The sequence below is a fragment of the Dipteris shenzhenensis genome, chromosome 2, assembly GCF_047967505.1.
Source record: "Dipteris shenzhenensis isolate YYH24624 ecotype China chromosome 2, Dip_SZ_1.0, whole genome shotgun sequence".
In the NCBI taxonomy this organism is placed as follows: domain Eukaryota; kingdom Viridiplantae; phylum Streptophyta; class Polypodiopsida; order Gleicheniales; family Dipteridaceae; genus Dipteris; species Dipteris shenzhenensis.
In genome coordinates this window covers 22991348-23015303 of record NC_141597.1, presented here as the reverse complement: position 1 = coordinate 23015303, position 23956 = coordinate 22991348, and the positions used below count along the sequence as shown (strand labels likewise).

The 23956-nt window shown below is 44.8% G+C and overlaps 1 protein-coding gene across 3 annotated transcripts in view; it reads right to left on the bottom strand.

The window, feature by feature from the left end:
* LOC147904497 (uncharacterized) overlaps positions 1–23956 on the bottom strand; it is a 184686-nt gene that overhangs the window by 60811 nt on the left and 99919 nt on the right. The window lies entirely within an intron of this gene.

Below are 23956 nucleotides of genomic sequence, written 5' to 3'. Positions count from 1 at the left end.
ACCACTGCACCACTGTATCACTGAACCACTGTGTAAATATAAATACTCCTGACTGCTCCATGTGCTAAGTTTACTCTCCATGTATGCAGCTCTTGATGAGATCACTTTGGACACGGTACTCCTGGTTGACCTGTGTCGACCTGTGGTTAACATGTGTCGACCTGTGGTTGACAGCCTCGGACAGTACTCCTGGATGAACCTGTGTGATTGCGTGGCTAACTTGTGTTGACACATGGTCAACATGTGGTCAACAGATGTCGTCATGTGGTCAACGCCTGTCGACAAGTGGTCGTGTGATAAGGTAACAGAGAGGCAAGAGTTTTGATTTCTGAAAATTAATTTTAAGACCAGCTGCCAACCCAAAATCTGAAAGGGTATCCATCAAGAGGCGAATCTCCATTGGACTGTTCTTTAGCATGAAGAATGAATCATCTGCATAGGCCTGTGCTATGAAGGGTCGTGAACCAGAAATCTGAAGCCCCTCTAGCTGTCCAGTATCAACCATGTGATCCATATAAAGAAGCAAAGGATGTGAAGCGATGGCATAAAGCAAGGCACTGAGAGGACATCCTTGTCGAACCGAACGTTCGAGAGTCCAAGACTCAGACAAATGTTTCCCTATAAAGCATTGTGCAGTGGAATTTGAGTAAAGCCAATATATGACATTAGATAGCTTTGGCCCAAAACCAAGTTTTAGCATGATTTGAGAGACATAATCCCACTGTATTGTATCAAACGCCTTCGCCACATCCACCTGCATGACCAACACATCTTGATCTGAATATTTAGCATATTCCATTGCAATAAGTGTGTTAGTGATATTGTCATGTATGTGCCGTCTTGGAACAAAACCATATTGCTTGGGATGAAGTCCATCATGAAGGATATCCTTTATCCGGTGTACCAACATTTTGGCAATCAGTTTGTATATCACCGGCATCAAAGTGATGGGCCTCCAGTCATCCATAGTCTCACAAAGAAGCTTTTTGGGCACAAGCTTAACCAGACCATGCTTCCAAGCTGAGGGAAGATGTTGGTGCTGCCATGCTGCATTATTAAACTGCAGAAATGGACCCTTCATTTCAGGCCAAAAGGCTTCAAAAAATTCAACCGTCAGACCATCCCAGCCAGGGGATTTATGTTTACCCAAATGCTTAAGGGCTTCATCCAATTCATCATCCGAAAAAGACATTTCCAACATTGAGGCTTTTTGCGGGGAGACAATGGGAGAAACAAGTTCAGTAAATATGTTACGAGCCAATGCGACCTGAGGTGTAGAACAAGATGGCTGAGAAAAAAGGAGCTGAAAATGATCCAGACATTGTTTTTCGAGCTGAGAGAGAGACTGGGTCCAAAGACCATCTGATTTCCTTACCCTCATGATAGATTGGCTTTGTCTGTGTGCATGTAAGTTCCGAAAAAAAGATTTAGAGGAACAGCCCTTATCTAGCATAGGTTTAACTCTGGCCCTAATCTGCCATTTGGACAGCTTGCGTTTATCATTGGCATTAATTATAGAGGAAGCACAAGACAATAAATGCTGCTCAGAATCAGATAGAGATCTTTGATGACTAATCTGTACAAGATACTGCTTGTATGATTTTGCCCACTGGATATGGTGTCTGGTTTCTGCCATGTACCATCTTCCATATTCCTTAATGACATTTTGAATACGATGTATGAAAGAGATCCAAGCAAATTCCAGATCCTCCTGAGCATGGGATAGCAATGGCCTGCAAGCCAGTCTGATCATATGCTGAAATTTTTCGTGAGAAAGATAGAATTGATTAACCTGTAAATTTCTGACTGAAGAGAGCTGCAAGTCATCCAGAGGCATACCAAAAGAAAGGGTGAGCCAAAGTGGAGTGTGATCAGATAATTGTTGTGAATAATCAGTCCACATCTGACATGTATATTCATCATATTGCTGAGCATGAATGAGATAATATCTATCAAGCCTGGCCCAATAATCTGTAAAAGCATTATGATGATATGTAAATCCCATCACTGAAGGATGAGTTGCTGTCCATAAATCTGCAAATCGAAGTGATGATGTCATGTGTTCCCATTGCTGGATTTCAGAGGGCAGCATATGTGATTTATGAGTGGTATTGTCCTTTCAGTGAGGAGAATTGTTGAAATCACCACAAAGTAGAGCATTAGAGGACCAAGGATATTGCTTTATGGAGTTCCACATTTGAGCTCTGGAAGCTGAATTTTGAGAGGCATACAAAGATCCTATTTCAAAAATCTCTCCATTGATCATACATTGGATAATCATCCATCGTCCACCTAGATCATTATATGCTATCCAGGGTTGCAGATCATGTCTGGCTAAAATGCACAGCCCAGAGAATTGTTCCGATCCTGCATAAAATATATCATATCCTGAAAAAAACCCATGCTGTCCAGCAAAAAAATGCTGATTATGCTCTTGCAGACATACAACATCCGGATGCGTTGTATTTATATAATGCCAAAGAAGCCTCCATTTATTCTGGTTGCAGAGGCCCTGTATATTATAGGAAAAACATTTAAGAGAAGCACGCATGAAAATATATACAAGAGAATGATCGGTCCTCCAAAAGAGCGGGAGGCCTCAAGCCTCTGCCATTGCCACAGGGTCTTGCTGACCCTCAGCTTCCAATTCCCTAATAATGTCATCTTCTTCACAAAGGGGAAGACCCTTCTTGACTGCATTGACCCATGCCTTTGAGATGGGGCTGCACACACACACACACACACACACACATTCTCACTCACACACACACACACACACTCACTCACTCACTCTCACTGCACACACACGAACACACACACATTTTGGTGAAAAGGAACACACACACACACACTTTTTTTTGTGTGAAAATTTTGATGCTTTATATTACAGAGTCACTATCCCAAAATGGGATGTGGCAAAACACACACACACACACACTTTTTTATAGTGAAAGCCATGATTGTTTATATTACAAGAAAAGCCACGTCAAAGGAAGGAGCTATAAATTACATCAGCTGAAAATCTTTGTATATGCTAAATATACATCATGATCTATGCGAGTTTGCAATCAATCAAAAAAAGATTGCTGCAAAGAACGCTTGAAGAAAGCGAACAAAGAAAATGTTGGATCACCAAAGACTTTACAATTCCTGTCTATCCATAAAGTCCAAAGTGCCCAATAACGAACCCAAACAAAGAAAAGATCAAACTCCTGAGTGCGTGGATGAAAACCAAAGTGCCAGAAGAATTTTCCAAAAGTGGGAGTCGGGAATCTCATTCTCAACCGCTGTTGAAGAAAATCCATGAACTCAGAAGAGGACGGGCAAAACCAGAACAAATGAAGCACATTCTACTGAGAAGTCAAACATCTGTGACAAACAGCAGGAGCAATGTGTCTACGTGCCAGCAGGTGGCCAGATGGAAGAACCCCCAGAAGAACTCTCCAAAAAAAGACCTATTGTCGAAGAGGAACCTTATATTCCCAAAGTTGCCTTAGTCTCTTTCTCCACCACTTAGCTAGCCGATGCATTCGCCAAATAGAATTAGCCTTATCTGAAACCCAAGGCTGAGGCAAAATAATTTTATATAATGCAAGCACTGTAATCTGAGATAGCCTCAAAGGATGAAAGGAGGACTCTCGGGAAGTGAAAATCCAATCCTCCAGCCTATCCTGAAGTTCCAAAGGAGGAATTGGGACAAAAGGCGAAAGCATACAAGTAATTTTTTGCCATAGAGGATGATAATGAGATCCCAAGCCATACCATGTGGCTGCAAATGGAAAAGGTAAAATAGTTCCATCATCATGAATGACATCCACAACAGAATTAATGCCTTTGAAGGTAATAAAATAAGAACATCTAGGTTTCTGTAAAGCCAAGGGAGGCTGAAAAGATTTTGACCAGTGAATGCTTTCAGCCCTCAAGGAATTTCCCATCAGAGAATCGCGGCCATGCCATTCCAAGCGAGAAAGGATGTGCTTCCAATCAAAAAGCAAGCTGGAGACCAAAGGGAAACCATGCAATGTGCCATCAAAGCAACCAAGTAGGAAATCCCATTGAGTGGGTTGCTAGTGACCAAATGCGTAAGTATTGATTTGTTGTAACAGAGAGTGAATCATAACAGCCCAAGGCTAATCACCTTGCATAAATTGCAGCAGCATTTTCCCTTTGTAAGCAAGGATGTGCACCTGGATATCAATGATATTAAGACCTCCATGCATTTTTTGTGAACATATTTGATGCATTGAAAGCGGTCTTAGACTTTTGCGGCCATGCTTGGATTGCCAAAGGAGTTCCATGATTACAGACATGAAAGAAGCAAGATCCGCTTTGGTGAACATGATCAGAGGCAAATAAAATTGAATATAGACCACTAGAATGGATTGCACTATTCGAAGTCGAACATGCAATGGCCAGGTTGCTAGTTTCCAATATTCAAGCTTTTTTCTGAGCTTGGCAAGCACCCAATCAATCTACTGGACGACAAGTGATCCCCCAACCCAAAGGGTAACCAAGATGACGAACAATCTGAGTGGGTGTAATTATTTCCCATGGCCATAAAAGACCATGCTAGTCTTTAGAATGCAAGGGGAGTAGCTTAGACTTTTGAAAATTCACATGAAGACCAGCTGCCAAACCATAGAGCGAAAGAGCTTGCATCAAAGCAGAAAGATCATTCTGAGTATTCTTTGGGGTAAAAAAGGAGTCATCAGCGTAGGCTTGAGCAACCATGCTGCAATTTTCTGCCATTTCCAAGCCATGAAGGATTCCTGTATCCACCAGATGGTCTATATATTGCAGCATAGGATGCGTAGCAATGGGATACAGCAAAGCACTAAGGGGACATCCCTAACGGACCGAACAAAGAAGAGTCCATTCTTCAGAAATGTCTCCAGAAAGAATACAGGCAGCTTTGATGTCCTCATAGAGCCAGTAGATAACCTGCTGTATTTTTATTCCAAACCCCAAAGCTCGCATGGTTTGCGAGATAAATTCCTATTGAGCTGTATCAAAAGCTTTTGCAATATGCACCTGCAAGAGTAGAACATCCTGCTGCGTGTATTTTGCATATTCCATCCCAACATAAGCATTTGTAATATTGTATGTGATATGCCTACGAGGGATAAACCCATATTGAGAAGGATGCAGCCCCTCATGCAAACAACCTTTGATACGGTCTACAAGCATTTTGGCTATGATTTAGCAAATGACCGACATAAGCGTGATTGGTCTCCAATCAGAGATTGAATCACAAAATTGCTTCTTAGGAAGGAGCTTCACAAGTCCTTTTTTCCATGACATTGGCATGTGCTGATTTTCCCAAGCTAAATTAACCATGCATAGCAGAGTAGATTTCAGAAGATCCCAAAAAGCCAAGAAATATTCAGCAGTGAGACCATCCCATCCTGGAGATTTCCATCTACCATAGGATTTAACTGCATCAAACAATTCACTTTCTATGAAGGGGCTTTTCAATTCCAAAGCCTGTGTAGCAGAAAGAATAGGATGGACATGCTATAAAACAAGTTGCCGTGCAGACACAATCTGTGGAGGAGGATCCACATGCCCAAAATTAAAGGAGAAGTGTTGCTTACAAGCAGCAACAAGTTCTGAGCAAGATGAAGACCACGCACCATGAGGCATCCGTATCCGACAAATATTTGTTACCTGTCGCTTGTAATGCAAGATTCTAAAAAAATTCTTTGAGGAGCAACCTTTATCAAGAAAAGCTTTCTGTCGAGAACGTGTTTCCCATTTAATAAGCTTTCTTTTATCATTAGATTGGAGACAAAATATAGCCTAGCATAGCAGCATGTTTTCTTCCGAAGACAAAGGCCGAAGATGACCAAGCTCTATCAAATCCTCGCAAGTGTATTTGGCATGAGCAATAGTCTCCCGTATTGCTTTCATATGAGATTTGCCATAATCCCGAATAGCAGCTTGCATTCTAGCAACAAAAGCCTGCCATGCATAATCAAGATCTATATGTGTTTGACAAGAAAGTGGCTGAATGGCATCACAAACCATTGCTTTAAAATCAGCATGCTCCCAATAACTATTATTTATCAGCAGTACTTCTGCAAGGCAATCTGTCATCTGGAAAAGCATGTAGGGAGAGCCTTAACCAAAGAGACGCATGATCCGAATGTGTGAAGGAATGGTCAATCCAAAGTTTACAAGTAAAATTATCACAATGCTACAGATCAACTCGATACCATCTATCCAAGCGTGCCTAATAACAAGATTGAGCATTATGCTGAAAGGTGTAGCCCGGCAGCATGGGTTGTAATTCCTTCCAGAGATCAACCAAGCTAAGCTGAAGCAAAAATTGAGACCATGCCTGCTTTTTGGAGGATAACATATGAGTGTTACCCAAGGTATTATCTCCCTGTTGTGAAGCATTATTAAAGTCACCATAGATGAAAGCATAATGTCTCCATGGATAAGTTTTTGCAAAAAAGAGACTTCTATTAAGTATTAAAGAAAACCGTTAGAGCAAGCTCCATACGGGAATACGGGATACACCATGCAACGCATGAAAAGCTCAAGAGCCAAAAAGAAAGGATTGGGGCTGATAGTGCCATCTCAATCTGGTAGCAACCTCCGAGAAAAAGGGAGAACCCCTCCAAACTCGAAGAAATACAGTCCTCCTAGAAGAGGCTACCCATGAAGGGCCCTGCATGCTAGCCCATATGGCTATCAAAGTGTGAACCGTTGTGTGGATAAAAAAGGAAAAATATTTTTCACTTGTAGCATGTTGCTGGGTGAGTGTATAGCTATGTACATAGCTAGTTGGTTGTGGAAATGAGCAGTGGACACCCTCATGACGGACTCCACATTAATGATATACTCTTGAGATGGAAGACACTTCTACAGGGACTCTGGGAGATAATGAAGTGCAGTGAAGGAGCACCAAGCTAATCCAGAGCAGTGTGACGGGGTTTTGTTGTGGGATGACATGTACTCTTCATAGTTGTGTGATAGTCTGTGGGGAACTGAGTACTACATGCTGGTTAGCAGGATATGTGCAAGGGTGGAGTGCCTAAGGTTGAGTATAGGCACTAATTGCCTTGGTATAATTTGAAGGAAAGAGTGGGAGAGTGGTGAAAAAGTAAAAGCTGACGTGGCTATAATCAAAAAAGTATCCATGCAGGTGGCTACGTGAGGACGAGGCGAGGAGGTTCTAGATGGCGAGGTGGCGACTGCAAGTAGCAGGCTACAAGGAGAGGGGGGCTCGTAGTGTGAAGGGAGTCGCAATTGCAAGGTGGGAGATTCTTGGAGGAGAAGCGTCGCCAATATACAAGCTGGAGAACGGGAGTAGGGGAGGATACGTGAGCTGGGTAGGCTCTGTGAATGAGAGGAGGAGAGCTCTGAAGGGGAGAGCTTTTGAAGTTCGGGGCTCGAGAGCTTGAATGTGGCCTGGGAAGGATGGCGCAAGGAGATGCGAGGTCAGGGGAGTTCTGGACTTGGGTGATGGGGGCTTCGTGAACAGGGGAGAGGACCGTGAAAGCAGATCAACTGGGCTGCGGTCGCTAGGATCTAAAAAGGAGGTCGCATGTTACGTGTGTGGTGAGCTTCTGGGAGGTGGAGGGCTACGAGACATTAGAGAGACTGTGAGCAAGAGAAGTGGGTGTGGAAGGAAGGACGTGTGAGCTGAGAAGAAGCTGCTGCTCGTCGAGGGGGTCGCAATGACTACAGGAGAGAGCCTGTGAGTTTGAAAGGGTGGTGGACAGCCGGAGGATCTCAGACGACAGAGCGAGAGAGCTTCTAGGGTGATGTCGCAATTACAGACTGCAGAGTCTGGAGGGAGGTCGAGAATATACGGAAGGAAAGCTGTGAGACTACAGGATGATCTCATGAAGGTGACGGGCGACAAGTTTCTGGAGACGGAAGGATAGGACGCTCGTGGAGGCTTCTGTCGATGGGCGAGGAGGTGAGTGAGGGAAGGGTAAAAAAGGGAAGCTCGATTGTTTGGTGAACTCGCAAAGGACCTGGGAATCTCTACGAAGCGTGCAGAGTTAGAGAACCTGGGGAGAAGGTGATGAGCTCGAAGAAAGGCGGTATCCAACGGGCTAGCTGGGTGACAACTATGGAAGGCTAGAGCTTCAAAACGAAGCAAGGGGCGTCACTATTACAGGGAAGATCTGGGATAACGGAGGGAGGTCAACTGTGGCTTGGTGATGGAAGCTTCTTGTGGAAGGAGGACTCTAGTGGACGCATGATCGTGAGCTACTGCAGATCGAATTCCACGATATGGAGACGGGAAGGTAGCGGTTAAGAGTGGATAGACGTGATTATGCATGCAAGGATCATAGTTATTGGAGGCTCGTAGTGGGAGTAGAAGAAGCCGTGAGGGGCTAACATAGCATGAAGAGGTAAGGAATAATGAGGGTGGTGCAGAGAAAGAGTGACGGGGCTATGTACATCCCCGTGCATATCTTGTAGAGATATAGTGTATGCTTGTATGTTTGTAGCATACCCGGTGCTCATTGTTGATTTTAGAAGAAGCTTGAAGTCAAAGAGAGCCGGGATTGTTTTTCACAGATTTAGTCAGGGGAGATATGAGCATGGGCTGTGTAGTCTAGTGGGCTTCTTTTTGAGGTTGTCTGGCTCTGGAGAAAATGTATCCAAGAGTGAGTTGTCTCAGGAGATCTATAGAGAGGAAAATGTTGATTGAATGCCTTTTGCCTTGTGATTGTGTTGTTCGGGTGTTTTGAACGTGGATGAGTGTGGCTGTGAAGGCGGGTTATGCTCTACTACTTTTGTCCATCCACGTTTTGGTGCCTCCACGGAGGAAGTTCACTTCAGTTTACAAGATTGGAGGAGCAGGTATTCTGAGATGTGTTGCAAGCAATGGGGAGAAATCCACACATGAGAGTGATACAGTGTGAGTGGTGTGGAAAATGTGGTCACAGGAAGGACAGATGTATTGAAGTCCAGCTACGTGTGATCCAACTCCGAGCTAGAGTGCAGAGAGCTTTGAAAGTGCTTGCCCATAGGAAAAAAAATGCTCTTCGGATGCAAAGTGAGCTTCTTCAGTAGTGTGTTTGTTTTGTTGCCTTCCAGTTTTGTTGCGGTTGAGAAAGCGAGGGTGTGTGACAGTTGAAAGATTGTGAGGATGGCAGAGGACTTTCCAGAGTTTTGGGGAATGCCATATGAGAATGCAGTGAGATTCTTGGAAAAGATGGAATTCACAGCACTTATGAAAGATAGGGCAACCCCTGAGATTTTGTTTCAGATCTTGAATTATTGTTTGCAGGGAGATGCAAAAGCATGGTTGCAGACTCAGATGGCTACCTTCAGGACTGCTCATCCTCAGCAGCAAAATCCGGAGTATACAGTGGTGAGAGCAGCTTTTCTTGCACGGTTTGCACAAAGCAGGAGCCCTAATGAAGTATGGAAGGAGTTGTGCAAAATTCAGCAAAGGGATGGTCAGGATGTGGATCAGTATCTGATAGAGTTTGGTAGACTGTGGAGTCTATGGTGTGAGGCTTTGATTCCTGAAGTACCCCCGCAAATGATAAAGAGAGACCGGTTTGTGGCTGGTCTGGAGTCTACCCTCCGTCTAAAGGTGGAGCTGAAGAATATTGATAGTTTTGAGAATGCAGTCAGAGTGGCTAGAGAGAAAGAATGGAAGGTCAAGAGACTGAGGCAGCTTGGTATGCAAGAGGAGCCTAAAAACCTGGTCAGTAGGCCAGAAATGATCAAGGCATATGTAGAGAGAGAGCCGGTGTCTATTCCTATGCGGGATGATTCCCTAAAAAAGGAATTGCATGAAGCTGTGGAGCTGATGAAAACACTCAGCCTAAATTGGATGGAGATTGCAGGAAGAAGCAGAGGTCAAAATAACAGCGGAGATGCTATGGATGGAGGAGAAGGAAGTTCAGCTGATGCAAGGAGAGTACCGAATTATGTGATGAGCTGTAGACTGGAATTGGAAGAGGAACTTGAGGAGACAGTCACAGATGAAGAGATAGATTTTTTGAGTGAGACAGAGGAAGAGAGCATCTCATCAGAGGAAGAGAGTCAGTTGTCTTCACTGTTGAAGGAACCTGATGCATATAGAGTTGATGATGTAAGGGAGCTGGATATCATTACACTTATGAGTGGAGGCTTGTCAATTGCTATGGAGGAGGGTGTTGCTCAGCTAGATCTGTGCGAGGTGGTAGAAGAGAGCCCGAGAGAAGGGGTTGCTACCATAGATGGCAGAAATGTTGAGAGCCCATTAAAGGCAGCTAAGGATAAGTCTATGTGTGTAGATGATGATCATGCTCCAGTGTTGAGTGGTGATGATATGCCTATGATGGCTGAATGCAATCAGTTTGTGGTTGACACTGTGATTGTGCATACCGAAGAAGATGAGATTTCAGGTTCAGCAAATGAGGAAGAGAAGTGTGAAATTAGTAGTGAAGATGAGAGCTCAATCATGTGTGACAGTGATGAAGCTGATGTGGTTATTACTGATAAAGTAAAAGACCTACAGACAGCAAGTGTTGATTGTGTGCATGCAAATTGTGATGAGTATGATGAGGTTAAGATTCAGTGTTTACAAGATGATGGTGATTCAGAGGATGAGATGGATTGTGTTCTTGATGATGCACTGGATGATATGTTAGTATTGATCTCTTCGAAAGAGAATGAAAACACCAGTATGCATGTTGAGCTAGATGGCAGTGATAGTGTGATTGATGATCAGCTGGATGCTTTACTTGATGATACCCTCATGGATTTTGCATGTGTGGTTGGCAATGACAAGAGAGAGTGTGCTGGTATGTTTGAGCATTCTTCAGGTGGAAGAGATGTTCGTTTTCTCCCGAGTGATCTTGATAATTCATGTGATGGGTTGAGTTTTGCAGCTTCGAAGGTTGAGACAATAGGGTATGCTGAGAAGTCCCTAATCATAGATTATGAGCTGGTTGTGCCTGTGAGATCTGTGTGTGAGGTTGTAACCTCAAAAGATGTGGCTGATGTGAAGCTGAGAAAGACTCATGATACAAGTGTGATAGCTAATAGCCAATGGAGTGGTGTAATATCTTGGCAGGATAAGATATGGGATCCTGGAGGCTTAATGAAGATGAGGATACATGGAAGGAGCTGGTGGCTACATCAAATTGGTGTGCTAATGATTCCATTTGATCCAGGAGGATGGTGGATTATGCATATCTGGCAGTGGAGGGTTCAAAGTTATCCTTTTGATCCAGGAGGAAAGCAGAGGCATAGAGCACAAGCTTGTTTTGTTTTTGATCCACGTGGTTTGTTAATCTTTTTTCTTTAGCTGCTGGACATGAATGTCACAGCAGAAGAGTAGGGGTTGCTAGAGATGTGTGGATAAAAAAGGAAAAATATTTTTCACTTGTAGCATGTTGCTGGGTGAGTGTATAGCTATGTACATAGCTAGTTGGTTGTGGAAATGAGCAGTGGACACCCTCATGACGGACTCCACATTAATGATATACTCTTGAGATGGAAGACACTTCTACAGGGACTCTGGGAGATAATGAAGTGCAGTGAAGGAGCACCAAGCTAATCCAGAGCAGTGTGACGGGGTTTTGTTGTGGGATGACATGTACTCTTCATAGTTGTGTGATAGTCTGTGGGGAACTGAGTACTACATGCTGGTTAGCAGGATATGTGCAAGGGTGGAGTGCCTAAGGTTGAGTATAGGCACTAATTGCCTTGGTATAATTTGAAGGAAAGAGTGGGAGAGTGGTGAAAAAGTAAAAGCTGACGTGGCTATAATCAAAAAAGTATCCATGCAGGTGGCTACGTGAGGACGAGGCGAGGAGGTTCTAGATGGCGAGGTGGCGACTGCAAGTAGCAGGCTACAAGGAGAGGGGGGCTCGTAGTGTGAAGGGAGTCGCAATTGCAAGGTGGGAGATTCTTGGAGGAGAAGCGTCGCCAATATACAAGCTGGAGAACGGGAGTAGGGGAGGATACGTGAGCTGGGTAGGCTCTGTGAATGAGAGGAGGAAAGCTCTGAAGGGGAGAGCTTTTGAAGTTCGGGGCTCGAGAGCTTGAATGTGGCCTGGGAAGGATGGCGCAAGGAGATGCGAGGTCAGGGGAGTTCTGGACTTGGGTGATGGGGGCTTCGTGAACAGGGGAGAGGACCGTGAAAGCAGATCAACTGGGCTGCGGTCGCTAGGATCTAAAAAGGAGGTCGCATGTTACGTGTGTGGTGAGCTTCTGGGAGGTGGAGGGCTACGAGACATTAGAGAGACTGTGAGCAAGAGAAGTGGGTGTGGAAGGAAGGACGTGTGAGCTGAGAAGAAGCTGCTGCTCGTCGAGGGGGTCGCAATGACTACAGGAGAGAGCCTGTGAGTTTGAAAGGGTGGTGGACAGCCGGAGGATCTCAGACGACAGAGCGAGAGAGCTTCTAGGGTGATGTCGCAATTACAGACTGCAGAGTCTGGAGGGAGGTCGAGAATATACGGAAGGAAAGCTGTGAGACTACAGGATGATCTCATGAAGGTGACGGGCGACAGGTTTCTGGAGACGGAAGGATAGGACGCTCGTGGAGGCTTCTGTCGATGGGCGAGGAGGTGAGTGAGGGAAGGGTAAAAAAGGGAAGCTCGATTGTTTGGTGAACTCGCAAAGGACCTGGGAATCTCTACGAAGCGTGCAGAGTTAGAGAACCTGGGGAGAAGGTGATGAGCTCGAAGAAAGGCGGTATCCAACGGGCTAGCTGGGTGACAACTATGGAAGGCTAGAGCTTCAAAACGAAGCAAGGGGCGTCACTATTACAGGGAAGATCTGGGATAACGGAGGGAGGTCAACTGTGGCTTGGTGATGGAAGCTTCTTGTGGAAGGAGGACTCTAGTGGACGCATGATCGTGAGCTACTGCAGATCGAATTCCACGATATGGAGACGGGAAGGTAGCGGTTAAGAGTGGATAGACGTGATTATGCATGCAAGGATCATAGTTATTGGAGGCTCGTAGTGGGAGTAGAAGAAGCCGTGAGGGGCTAACATAGCATGAAGAGGTAAGGAATAATGAGGGTGGTGCAGAGAAAGAGTGACGGGGCTATGTACATCCCCGTGCATATCTTGTAGAGATATAGTGTATGCTTGTATGTTTGTAGCATACCCGGTGCTCATTGTTGATTTTAGAAGAAGCTTGAAGTCAAAGAGAGCCGGGATTGTTTTTCACAGATTTAGTCAGGGGAGATATGAGCATGGGCTGTGTAGTCTAGTGGGCTTCTTTTTGAGGTTGTCTGGCTCTGGAGAAAATGTATCCAAGAGTGAGTTGTCTCAGGAGATCTATAGAGAGGAAAATGTTGATTGAATGCCTTTTGCCTTGTGATTGTGTTGTTCGGGTGTTTTGAACGTGGATGAGTGTGGCTGTGAAGGCGGGTTATGCTCTACTACTTTTGTCCATCCACCGTGTCACTCCAAATACCAGTGAACACCTGTGATGGGTGTATTTGGGTGTCATCCGAGGCCTCTGTGCATCTGGCTCTCCCAATGTGCCAAGAGGAAATGCTAGCCAAAATCTCCCAAGAGGTGTCCACTAAAACATGTGAAGCTCTGAAAGGAGTATGTGGTACATCCTGAAGAGAGCAGGGCTCTATCTCCTGTCGGCGGATCGAGAGTGCCCAAGAAGAAGGCTCACCTTCATAAAACACCTGGGGCCCAGTAAGGGATAACCATGCGATCGAGCCCCAAGCCATGAAGAAATGGAAAGTATGAAAAATGCTGAGTATCCGGAGCAACTCCTTTCCAAACGATTCTCGCTTGATTGCCGTCCCAAAGGCAATGTCGCACTGACTCCTCTGCAGATAACAATGAGGGCAAGTGGGATCAGCCCCAAATCGTGATCTCCATAGGTTCACTGCAATCCCTCCATGAATAGAAAGCCAAAAGAAAAGAGTGATCTTTTATTTCTGAGGGATTTCCAGAGCCTCCTCCAAAAATTCCTATGCAAATTTGCGATGATGAAGAAGCTATCCCAATGGGGGGCTCTGGAGGGAATCCAACCTCTACTACTCAGCTAAAATCTCCTGGCATTACCAACCGTGAAACGAAAGAAGGGAATCCCTCTCTCTCAGTGCCCATGATCTATCCACTCCCACTCTCCTGGGTCCCACTGCAAGCACCTGATAGGTGCACCTCCATATAACCACAACCTCCAGGATCCCAGGGCCAAGAGCAGAGGGTCGGGGTCTAAGTACCACTGCAAGCCCGCTCCGTGGTCCACAAAACCAGCAATCTTGACAGGCTGAAAGGCAACCTCTAGAAGAATATCATCCATGGATATAAAGAGTATACCTCCATACCCAACGTCAAAGACCAAAGCATCTTCCTCGAAACCTCAAAGAGCGATCACCTGTAGAGGAACTGCTGTCCTCGAAAAAGCTCCCATCCAAGTGGTGGAAGTAATAGGCACCTCAACTGTCCATTCCACCGGGATGGTTGCATCTATCTGCTGAATCCTGCGTGCTACCCCTCTAAGGTGACTCACGGACTGTAGTCTCTGATCCTTAGGTAGCTTGATAAAAGCCTTCCAAGTGCCTACTGTGTAGGTGGGGCCTCTCTCTCATCCAAACCACTGCATATAATGGGAAGTGCCCAGAGGTCTGCCATGCTCATCAAGTATACTATCGTTCCAAATGATCGACTGCCTATTAATCTCTTCAAGGGTAGAGGGCGAGGAAGCGGGTTGAAATACCTTACCCGACCTGGTGGCAGAAAAAGAACCCTCCACCGGAGCTGACCTCCTATCATACACATGAGGTCCAAGGGGAGGAAAGTCCACAGGTGAGAGAGAGAAAGATCTCTCAAGAGGGATGCCGATAACTGGCTCTCCGAAAGTGGAAGGTACACCAATATACATATGCTGATTATGCTCTTCCAAAGAAACTATATCAGGCTGCAATTGCCTGATATACATCCAGACCAGTTTCCATTTGCGACCATCACACATTCCCTGTACGTTGAGAGTAACACACTTCAGATGATCAAGCATATTTATAGTTATGGGACAGGTATGTACAGCAACCAACAGGCTGTCTACGTCTGCATTTCCACCTCAATGTCCGAGCCTCTGCCCTGGGATGAAGCATCAGCCTGAGGAGAGGACAAAAGTGCAGCAACTTCTTCTTCAAGAAACAACGTCTGATTTGCACTCACAGTAGCCTAGGTCAAGCCAACACTAGAGTTTTCAGCAGGTGTTTTCCCATGAGAGGATGCACCACTCCAAGTCCGAGAAGGCAAAGGTCGCCTGGGGGAGATCACTTTGCGAGGAGTTTGCCATCCATAAGTCATAAATTTTTCCCCCTTCCCCTGAGGTGGAGAGGACAAAGGCACAGAAAAAGAAGCATTACCATTTGAGACAGCCGGGGCTTTGCCTTTGTCTTGAACAGAGAAAAACTGTTTGACCCCTTTGTTTTTTACCACAAAAGAGGCATTTGCATTCTTATTTAAAGGCTGAACCATTTCAACTTGCACTGGCATCCGTGGAGCTCAGGAAGGGCATTGTGAAGCCATGTGCCCAAATTGCTTGCATTCAAAGCAAGCACCTGCAAACAGCCCCCACTTGAGCTTGTAAAAGGCACTCCCCATGGAAACATTATTCACAGTAACCGAATATGAAGCTGGAGTGGGATGATCTGTATCCCACGAAATGCAGATTGGGTCGCGATGGACATACCACCTTACCGAGGGAAGCTGCAATTTTAGGTAAAAGAGAAGACAAGCATTGAGGAAAATCCACAACTTCTACCCAAACAGGGTAACAATGCCGAATCAATGCCTGATAATCCCGGGTGGGAGACCAGGGCAGAACATGGACCATCTGCTCGCCATAGAAGAGAGGAGAGTGCTCCAGCAAAACCTAACAGTGCTCCTCATCAACCATGATGATCTCAAAAAAGCCCCTCGCTACATAATGAACTTTTTTGACATAAGAACGACCCAGGGTTCGAGTCAATCAATTCCCAACATCTGCTGCAGCAGGCATCCATCCTGGGAAGAAAATTATAATGGCATGCTTTGCATACTCCTTAACTGGATCAAATATATCATCCACTTCCACCATAATGCCAGTGGTGGGAAGTGGATCTTTCCAACCTTTACGGGTGTCTTCAAACCCATTCATGCATAACCTCATAAACAAGCTGAGCCTCAACAGAGTCATGAAGGGAATCATCTGAATCCATCACCTGTTTTTGTTTCTTGTTGGAAACCGACTTGCCTTTGTGAAAGGTTTTCTCATAGGAATAATCCGCCATTCGAGTTAAGAAAAAGGTTTGGAAGTAGCAACGCTTTACAAGGAGGAAAGCACAGCAGGTACAAAACTGTACGGATTTCTCCTGGCTATACGGACAAAATCGCACTGATTTTTGACAGTACGAGAAAAAAAAATCTCGCAGTAAAACTGTACGAACTTCCCCAAGTGTACAGACTGTACGGACAAAACTGTACGGATTTTCCATGGCTATACGAACAAAATCGTACAGATTTTTGACAGTACGAATTTTTTTATTTATTTTTTTCGGATTTTCTGACAGAGCATACGGACACAAAACGGGCGTCAAACGGAACCTCGAGGATGTCAAACTGAGGGAGAAACAAGCAACTGCAGCGTGGGAGCACGAGGGCTAGCACGGGATCTGTCTCTCTCTCTCTCTCTCACACACACACACACTACTGCACATACATAGACTACATACACAACGCACATATTTGCACATATACACAGACTATTGCACACACGCTCACCGACACACACACACACACACACACACACACACACACTTTCTTTGTGAAGCCAGTAACTATATTATTAACATGAAATCAATGTACATGACATTAGACTCCAAAAGAGAGCCTAATGGAAGAACTCAAAAACAGTCAGAAAACACTTCAAGGCTAGTAGCATCCAAGTCCCTCGCAACATAACTATCATATAAAGATTGCTTGAGGGACATTCTGAAGAAAACATATGCCTGAGGAAACTGTTGGCCCATCCTAGAATGCAATCTCTGTGTCCAAATGGTCCATAGTACCCAAAAACGAGTCCAGTGAAAGAAAAGGAGGAATGGAGACATCTGAGATGAGAAGCATCCAAACATCCAGAAGAGTTTCCCGAGTCTGATAGAGGGAAACCGAAGCCGCAGCAAATGAGAGACATGAGTGATCAATATCCGAGAGTGCGGGCAAGACCATAATAGATGGGGAACTGTCTCGCGGTGATGAGAGCAACGGGGGCAGGAAGGGGAAGCAATGCGACGTGCTGCCAATTTCACCCCAATGGAAAAAGCTCCCACTATACATCTCCAAAAGAAAAGCCTTTGTTTCAATGGCAATTTGGCTTTCCAAATTTTCATGAGTCGTGATTGCCACCAAGATAAAGGCCTATCCAAATTCCAAAGAGTGTTGGCATGCTTATCAATCCATGGCGGTGGAAGAAGAAATCTGTAGACCATCGAGGAGGCCAGATTATGCATTGAAAGCGAATAGGTAGCAGGAGATAAGGAAGTCAAATTCCAGTCCAGTAATATGTCCTGTACAAACAGTGGAGGAACAGGAACAAATGGCTGCAACATAGTTGAAAGTATTCTCCAAATGGACCTATGATGCAGACCCAAGGGGAATGTCCTGCAAGCTTGTGGAAATGAAAGCATATAACCTTGTTGATCCACAACATCTCCAACAAATCTTATGCCCAATTTCATAAGATTATATGCTTTAATAGGTGCCTGTAAAGCGAGAGGCGATTCAAACACCTTACTCCAATGGATGCTTTCCAAGCGAAAAGAATTACCATGATGAGAAGAAGCACCTGTCCATTTAGCATAAGAGAGAATTCTCTTCCAATCATGAATAAAAGCAGTAGAAACAGGACAACCAGGAATTTTCCCCTGAAATGTGATCATGACTGCTTCCCAGTGATCTGTAATCCAATGCCCATATGCATGGGACGTCATGTTTCCACACATAGCTGCTAACATAATAGGCCATGGCTGTTTTTGCTGAAAAAAATCAGCAATCATAGTGCTCTTTCTTGCCAACATATGAAACTGAAGATTGAGAATATTCAGCCCCCCATGAGTCTTAGGTGAACAAATAGACTGCATGGGAAGTAGTCGCAAAGCCTTTTTATGAGATTTGCTTTTCCAAAATGTCTCCATAGCCTGGGACATATAGGAAGCCAAATGCTTAAAAGACCAGGGAAGAAGAGGCAAATAAAATTGCACATATGCCATAATGATGGACTGTACTATCCGAAGTCAAACTTGTAGAGGCCAAGTGGACAAATGCCAGTATTCCAGCTTGTTGTTGATCTTTTGAAGCACCCATTTGAGCTGTTGTTGCAGGGTAATATTCCAGCCAATGGGATACCCTAGATGCCTCACAATAGTATGGGAAGAGATAATGTGGCCTGGCCAGAGAAGTGCATGCCAATCAGCTTCTTTCAATGCTAGAAGATTTGATTTCTAAAAGTTGATATGCAGTCCAGCAACTATGCCAAAATCATTCAGAGTATGCATCAAATGACAGAGGTCACTTTGAGAATTCCTGGGCATGAAATATGAATCATCAGCATATGCCTGTGCAAGAAATGACTGTGCCCCTGGAATTTGCAAGCCATGAAGCTGCCCTGTATCTGCAAGATGATCCATATGCAACAGTAACAGATGGGTAGCAATGGCATACAGTAACGAACTAAGAGGGCAACCCTGTCTCACTGAGCGGGTCATAGTCCAGGTTCTTGACAACCCACCACCAAGCAAACACTGCGCAGTGGCATGAGAATAGAGCCAGTAAATAATATGGACCAGCCGAGGGCCAAATCCCAATTTATGCATAGTCTGAGAGATAAAATCCCAATGGACAGTATCAAATGCTTTCGCAATGTCCACTTGCAGTATTTGGCATACTCAATTGCAAGCAAAGCATTGGAGATATTGTCAGTAATCTGCCTTCTGGAACAAACCCATACTGCATGGGATGAAGTCCTGCTTGCAAAATGAAGCGAACCCTGAGGACAATCATTTTGGCAATGAGTTTGTAAATAAATGGCATAAGAGATATGGGCCGCCAATCAGCCATCGTCTCACACAACCTTTTTTTGAGGCCATGTTTCCAAGAAGGAGGAAGAGATTGTTCTGCCCAACATGATTGATCATTAGAAGAAGAGTGTTCTTGAGATCACCCCAAAATGCACGGAAAAATTCAACAGTCAATCCATCCCAACCAGGAGAGCTGCCTTTACGTAAATGACTCAAAGCATCATCCAGTTCATTAAGCATAATGGGCTGCTCCAATGCATGAGCCTGTTCCCGAGACAATATAGGCTGAACATGCGTAAGAAATTGAGACCTGGCTGCATTCACTTGCATCGAATGATCAGACTGAGGAGAAAAGAGATGCTGGAAATGACTAGAACATTGCGATTCCAATTCTGATTTGGAGGTGGTCCAGGTGCCATCATCTTTCCAGATCCTGCAAATATCCTCCTTTCGCCTATCCGCATGCAGGCTTTTAAAAAAGGCTTTGGAGGAGCAGCCCTTATCCAAAAGGGGTTTCATGCGAGCTCGGATTTGCCACTTCTTTAATTTGCGCAAATCATTTTGATGGATGATATGAACCGCATAAGCACAAGAATCCTGTTCAGAAGAGGTAAGCTGCCTATGAGAACTGATTACATCCATTTGTTGCTTGTGAGATTGAGCCCATTTCAGCTTAAGCCTGAGGTTTCCCATGTAACTCCGTCCATAATCTTGAATAACAGCCTGCAAGCGATGAGCAAGACTGATCCAAGCAAAATCCATGTCCTCCTGAGCATGTAAGAGGAGGGGGCGGACAGCCACTCTCACCATGTTCTGAAATTGTTGATGAAGCAGATAAGCACTATTAACATGGAGTAGGTGACGACCAAAAAAAGGCATATTATCTGTCAAACGTGCTATAGATAATGTCAAGGATACTGGAAGGTGATCAGATAGCAAGAGGAAATGATCAACCCATAGTGCACATGTAAAACTAGCATACTGCTGAGCATGCAACAAATACCATCTGTCAAGTCGAGCCCAGTAATGAGTAAAGGCATTGTGATGGTATGTATAACCCATATCTCTATCCCTTGTTGAGAGCCATAAATCTTCTGCATGCAAGAATGAAAGCATATCTTCCCAATGTCGAAGCTCAGTGGGGATCATATGAGAACGATGAGTGGTATTGTCTTGAATGGCAGGCGAGTTATTAAAGTCTCCACACAAAAAGGCATTGGACAGCCATGGATATTGTTTGAGGGAGGCCCACATTCGAGCTCTAGTCGCAAAAGTTTGAGAGGCATAAACAGATGCTATTTCATAGAGATCAGCATGACAGATGCATCTGATCATCATCCATCGACCTGGGGGTCATTGTAAGCAACCGTGGGCTCCATATCATGTTTTACCAGCATGCAGACCCCCGAAAAGTGCATTGTACCAGCATAAAACATATCATAACCAGCATAGTGGCCTTGCTGGCCAGCCAAGAAGTGTTGGTTGTGTTCCTGTAAAGAGATTACATCGGGGTGCATTCTATGTACATATAGTGCCAGAAAAGTCTCCACTTATTGACATTGCAAAGACCTGAACATTGTATGTAATGCAAGTAATTGAAGTAGAGATAGAAGATATGTACAGTCAAACCAAACAGCATAGTAAAGGTATAAGCTGTCAAGCCTCAGCCATGACATCAACATCCACCTGGCCTCCTGGATCATTAGCTCTATAATCCTCATCATTGTCACATACAGGGATGCCCCTCTTTAGCACATCAACCCACAGTTGAGAAGTGAGGCTATCAGCAGGGGTAGAGGTCTGACCAGGGGTGGAAGTTGAAGCATCCTAATGGCGAGATTGTAACGGTCGTGGTTTGAGTGCAAATACCTTTTTGGGTTGCTGCCAGGCACCCTGGGGAGAGGCATGAGATTCTGAAATTTTGCCCTTTCCCTTATCCTTTTGCTTGGCTGAAACCTGAACCACATTTTCTTTGGGACAGATTTAGATGCCACATCACCCAGCTTGGTAGGCATAGCCTTAGGCCCCGGGCCATAAGTTGGGGGGGGAGTATTTTCTGGAACAATAGCTGTAGGTGGGAGCTGATGCAGGACTGCAGGACACTGTGAGGCTAAGTGGCCAAACTTATGACATGTGAAACAAGCACCTGCAAATACTCCCCATTTCAAGTCAAAATATTTTTCGCCCAGGGGAACATCCTCCACTTCTACCGCAATGGAAGGAGGGGTTGGGTGATCTGTATCCCAAAGAACACAAAACCGATTGCGATTACCCGAAGGACGGGGTGGGCATACAACTTGCCCCAAAGTAGCTGCCAAACTTGGTAACTCAGCCCTCATATAATCCGGAAAATCCACTACCTCAACCCATACAGGGCAGTGATGTCAAATGAGACCGTGATAATCCTTATTTGGCGACCATGGCATGACATGCACCATTTGTCTGCCATAGAATAGAGGTGACATCTCCAATATCTGCTGACGATATGAGGCATTCAAAAAGTGCACTTCATAAAAACCTCGAGAAGCAAAGTATACTCCTTCAACAAAGCAACCTCCCAACAAAGCCTGAACCCACTGAGCCACATCATTTGCTGAAGGTAACTTCCCTGGGAAGAAAATGATAACTGCTTGCTGAGAGAACTTTCGAAGAGGAGCGACCAATGAGGGCAGCTTCAACTTATATTTGAGGGCCGGGGGAGGTTTGGCCCACTCCTTCCGACTGTGATGAAATTCATCTTTGAGCATGTCGAAAACATAGTGAGCATCTACAGAAGCTGCAGTAGAGAAATCAACTTGCTGTCTTTTGGAGTCCCGGGTCGATTCCTTGCGGGAGTAACTTTTAAGCTGGTCCTCCATGGAGGTAAGCAGGGCGGGATTGATGAAATTGCAGAAAAGAAACAGGACTGTACGGCTACGGACCGTACGGCTATACGGAAGAGGCTGAACCATACGGGGATGCTGTTAGGGCGCGCAGAAGCTGTACGGGAAAAGAAAAGTGGGCGGGGATGCTGACGGAGCACGGTGGACTAAGCTATACGGTAAGGGACGGGGGGGTACAGATATACAGCAGGGAATTCAGACTAGATACGGGGATGACGATTAAAAGAGGAACAGAGATGCTCGGGGCTGCGCAGGGAGGAAACGGGCTGCTCGTACGGCCGTACGGTGGACGTACGGCATCCGTACAGTTGTACGGACAGGGCACGAGCCTGTACGGGAGCTTGGCAAGGCTGAGCAGCAGGGATCCTCTCTCTCTCACGACCTCTCTCTCTCACACACACACACACACACACACACACACATACTACACACACACACACACACACACACATGATAACAAACCGGAAACATATACACATACACATACAAGGAAAAGACACACCAATCCCCCCCTCCCCAAAATTGATGAATATTTTCATAAACAGGGCTTCAATAAGAGTTCATCATATTATAATCTATATGGAAAGCATGATAACAAATTCTCATTGTCTTATATATTGATGACATTGTCATCACATTGGTGCTAACGAAGAACTAATGAAGCAAGCCAAACAAGACATGAACAAGCCTTTGATATGAAAGACCTTGGGTATATGCATTATTGCTTTGGAATTGAGGTCTGGAAAGACCAAGATAAAACGTTTATATCCCACACCGATTATGCCAATGAAATCCTCAAATTTTTCAGAATGGAGGATTAGAAGCTGATCAATACACCAATCAATCTAAGTGAGAATTTGTCAAAAGATCAACACACCCCTAGAGAGATGGCACCCTATATAGGCAGCTTGTTGGTAGCCAGACCGCACATAGCCAATCCAGACAGTGCAGTATCCCAATACATGACTGATCTGAAAGAAAGCCAATGGGAGGCAGCGAAGAGAATACTCTAGTATGTCAAGGGAACCCTGACTCACGGGATTGAGTACAAAAGAAGCAATGTCATGGTTTACTGATAGTGATTGGGCAGGATGCTCAAATGACAGAAGGTTTACTTCTGGATATTGCTTTAACATTGGATCTAGCACATTGAGGTTCGACATCACTTTATAAGTGAAAAGATACTGAGTGATGAGATTGAGCTAATCTACTGTCTGATAGAAGATGAGGTGGCTGATATCCTAACCAAATCCCTTGTTAGATTTAAGCAAGAGAAGTTTTCCAACCTAATGGCCATGAAGCCTAATCCATTATACATCAAGGGGGAGTGTTGGAAAAAGGTGATGAACTATGGACTGAGTTCACTAAATTATTCTTGGACTACTTTTGGGTTAAGATTTATAAAAGGTGAAAAAGAGTGGTAGGTAGACCTTAGGTTCTAGGATAAGATATCCATGACCCTATGTCATGGACAAGGGTTAGAGATTTTTAAGGGGCCACATGATGTGGTAAGCCCCCCCTCATACATCCATCATGGTTGAAGAGGATAGTTGCCACATGGCACCATTCTATTGATCTCTCTCTTATGGCCTTGCCATGTGTCTCACAGACATTCACTCAGCATCTCACTCACTCTAGGGATCCAATCAAATGCAAGTGCATTCTGATGGCCCACATAGGATGGGGCTGAAGCTCTGGCTTCTGTGAGAAGCCTCCGTGAAGCTTCTCCCTCCTTCCGTCCTCACCTCCACACCTCCTCAGTTGGTTTGCTATACTTGGGGTTCATTGTGTATTTGCAGTTAATTGCTGCACATTCAGTTGTATGCTTTTATTCTAGCTAGGTGGGCCTTTCCATTGCAGAAATTCACATGTGTTCATCTATTCCTACCCGTGTGTTGAGGGCACTGCAGTCTAGCAGGCCTCCTGTTCTTGTTTTGTTTCAAGATGACCCTTGGTAATTAGTGGAGACTTGTTTGTTCTCTTGCAGAGATTGTAAACATTGTCTTATGTTTTTGCCTACCCACACCCAAATCCATGCATGCACCTAGACACACACAACCATA